Below are 3,073 nucleotides of genomic sequence, written 5' to 3' on the forward strand. Positions count from 1 at the left end.
CAGTGTCCTTAAACGAAGGTTCCTGACAAGACAGATGCCCCCCTCAAACCACCAAGTGGGGGGACCGGAAGAGTGGGGAAACTGAGGTCACGATGTCGACACTAACCAATTCTGGCAAAGGAAAATTTTAGTATTGAGAAAAGCATCCAAGAAGATGTCTTGAGACATGTCCGGGTAGGAGCCTGAGAGGTGACCTAGCAGGCCTCAATGACCCATGCCGAAGGGCTCCGAACACCTGACCCCAGCCCTGATCGCCCTCAGGAGGGCGCTTGCACTGCGTCTCCTGCACCAAGCAGCGACAGGGTTAAGCTTCCTCACGGTACTTGCCGCAGTAAGTGGAAAGGAAAGAAGTGTCAACTCCGTTCTCACCACAGCGGGGCTGTCGGATGGCACCTCCCCCCCGCCCCGCACACCCCGCCCGGCCTGCTTCCCCGCCCTCCCCTCGGAACGCGCGCGCACACACCTCCCACCGCTTTGCCCAAATTATTTTCGATCCCGGGAGACTCCGGATGCCAGACGCGCTCGGCGGCGGCGGCCGTGCCTGATTCATTGCGCCAAAGCTGCAGATGCGACCTCCCGCCTGCGCCCCGTGCCCCGGCCCGCGCTGGGCTGAGCGCGCGCCTTGGAGACGGAAGGGGGGCAATTTGTAGGCTCTTTCCCCTCCCCACAAAAGGCGGGCCCTAACCCCCCGGGGCCAGGTCCCCTGTCTCCAGCTCCCCGGGCTGCGCTAATTAGCTTCCTCCGGGGGCGCCACGCGGCGTGAGGGGCGGCAATTTCCCGGCTGGGCTGCGGGGGAAGCGCTCCTGCCGCCTGGGAAGGTGAAATGGGAAACTCGATTCAAAGAGACCTCCCCCACCCCTCCCGCCAAGCTCCGTAGAAAACGGGTTTGAAATTCCTCCTCTCTCTCTCTCTTTTTTTTTATTTATAGTGCACGGTCACCATGGCAACCGCGGAGGAGGTCACGGTAGCTGGGCCCCCGCGCGTCACCCCGCGCCTCGCCGGCTGCAGGCGCCGGGATTGCGGCCTCCCAGGCGCCGTGGCCCGCGTGGACTCGGCTCCGAGCTCTCTGCCCCCGCTCCGCCCTGCCGACAGCTCGGGCCCCTCCACGGGACTCTGCGGGGTCCCAGCCGGGAAGATCGCACCTGGGTGCCAGTGCTCTCGGCTACGCTCTGCACCCCCCGCCCACTCCCCGCTTTGGCACGCGGGACTGCGCCATGTAACACGTGCCCATCACCAAGCTAGGAACATGTGCGGCTCTCGCCGAGGGGCTCGCCGCACTTAACAGATGCCCTGGGGAATCGACCTATATTTGGTGCACAACTCCGCCGTCCTTGCCTCCCAAAAACGAGACCTCCCATCCCTAAAAGGGCCAGTTATGGCGTCAGTGCCTATAGCTGATCCAGGAGCTGTGTGACTTTTTGGTCAAGTCTCGGCCTTTCTGGGCCTCAGCTTTGCTCGTCATTAAAATGGACCTGTAATGTCGAAATACTTTGAAAGTAGGTGTAATCCCTTAACGCGGTGTTTGCCAAGTGTTGCCGAAAATCTGTCGTTGGGGTCGTTTTTCTACAGGCTGGAAGAGCTAAGGCAGGGGTTCTGAGGAGGAGAGCGCTCTCAGTTTGGAGGCTGCGAGGGGATTCTGTGAGCTCGCCACCACCTCCTGCCTAGGCGCACAGGCGGCAGGTGAGGGGACTCCCGCGGGCAGCGTAGGGCCCCGGCCTGCCTGGGGCGTGGCTGGCCAGGCCGAGCCGGGGACGCTCGCCACATCCGCACCCGGAACCCTGGAAACGCGCCCCCCGTGGCGTCCCTTCCCGCCCACTCGCTCCAGCACCAATTGTAACAGGCCGGCCAGCCCTCCGTGGCAGGACTGAGGCCGCACCTGCCCCACCGGATGACGGCCGGGAGCCGGGCGGTGCCCCCCACCGCGCACACTTCCTCCCGGACCCCTGCGCCCCGTCGAGCGCGCAGGGGGAGGGGACCGGGTCACCCCGGCCCCACCAGCTTCCCACAGCTTAAGCTGCCCGCAGCCGGGGAGGCAGGAAGTCTCAGAGCCGGGGCGTGGAGGCGGGGTGGGGGCAGGAAGTTGGGGGTGACTCTCCCAGAGACCCCAGACGGGCCCCGGCGTGGGAGCGGGCTGGGCGGGCGCGTAGGGATTAAGGGCGCCCCCTCCTCTGTAGCCCTAGGCCATGAGACTCTGGCTGGAGCGCCCCGCAGGGCGAGGGCGAAGGCCGCTACCCCCTGGCGACCCCCAGCAGCGCGTAAGGGGCGGGAGGGGCCGCCTTTGTCTACTTTGCCGCAGAGGCAGCCCCCCCCGGTCCCTCCCCCCGCGCCCCGTCGGCCCTGCACAGCCCGGGTTTTCCATCCGGCCTGACTCGGCTCGGCAGCTGTCAGGGGACCGAGCTGACCTTCGCGAGCAGGGAGTTTCAATTAGCTGCAGATCAGATAAGCGGGCGGGCCCGTCTCTCTGGGCACCGCGGGGGCGCAGCCCCGCCCCCGCCACGCCGCGCCAAACGCGCTCCAGATGGGAACAAAGATGAGGACGCAGCTCCACCTGCCTCCCCGGGGAGGGGAGGGGAGAAGAGGCTCCGTTGAGAGAAGCTTCCCACCCGAGGCAGGGTTGTACCCCTCCTCGGCCGATCTGGGATCCCGGGTCGGGCCAGGTCAGGGCTCTGGCCAAGATGATCTTTGAGGCTCCTCTTGCCTCCTGCACTGACCTCATCTCCAGCTGGGCATCGTGCCTTTTCTCCCCCGGAAGGAGCATTTTGCCATCTCTGATCTCATGCAGAGAGCTTCTCTGTGTGGCTGGGGGAATGAGTCGAAGGCCAACAACAAAAGGAAACTGAGGCACAGAAGCGGCTGGGACTTTTTGATCCAGGTCACACACCAAGCACACACCATCTCATGTTTATTGAGTACCTACTAAATGCCAAACACTGTTTAAACTATGGGAACAGTCTTGTCCCAGCTTCACAGAACATACATTGTAGTTAGGGAAACACTATAATCAAATAAACCATGGAACGCAATTGCTGAAAAGCCAAGAAGACATTAAAATAGTTAGGGAAGACTTCTCAGA

At 63.3% G+C, this 3,073-nt stretch overlaps 1 long non-coding RNA gene across 1 annotated transcript; it reads left to right on the forward strand.

The window, feature by feature from the left end:
* Positions 1-447: 447 nt before the first annotated feature.
* On the forward strand, positions 448-1,496 carry LOC132652137 (uncharacterized). The gene is made up of 2 exons (XR_009589620.1): positions 448-818; positions 929-1,496. It is a non-coding gene; the product is annotated as an uncharacterized LOC132652137 (long non-coding RNA).
* The last annotated feature ends 1,577 nt before the right edge of the window (positions 1,497-3,073 follow it).

The sequence above is a fragment of the Meriones unguiculatus genome, chromosome 2 (genome assembly GCF_030254825.1).
Source record: "Meriones unguiculatus strain TT.TT164.6M chromosome 2, Bangor_MerUng_6.1, whole genome shotgun sequence".
NCBI classification, from domain to species: Eukaryota; Metazoa; Chordata; class Mammalia; order Rodentia; family Muridae; genus Meriones; species Meriones unguiculatus.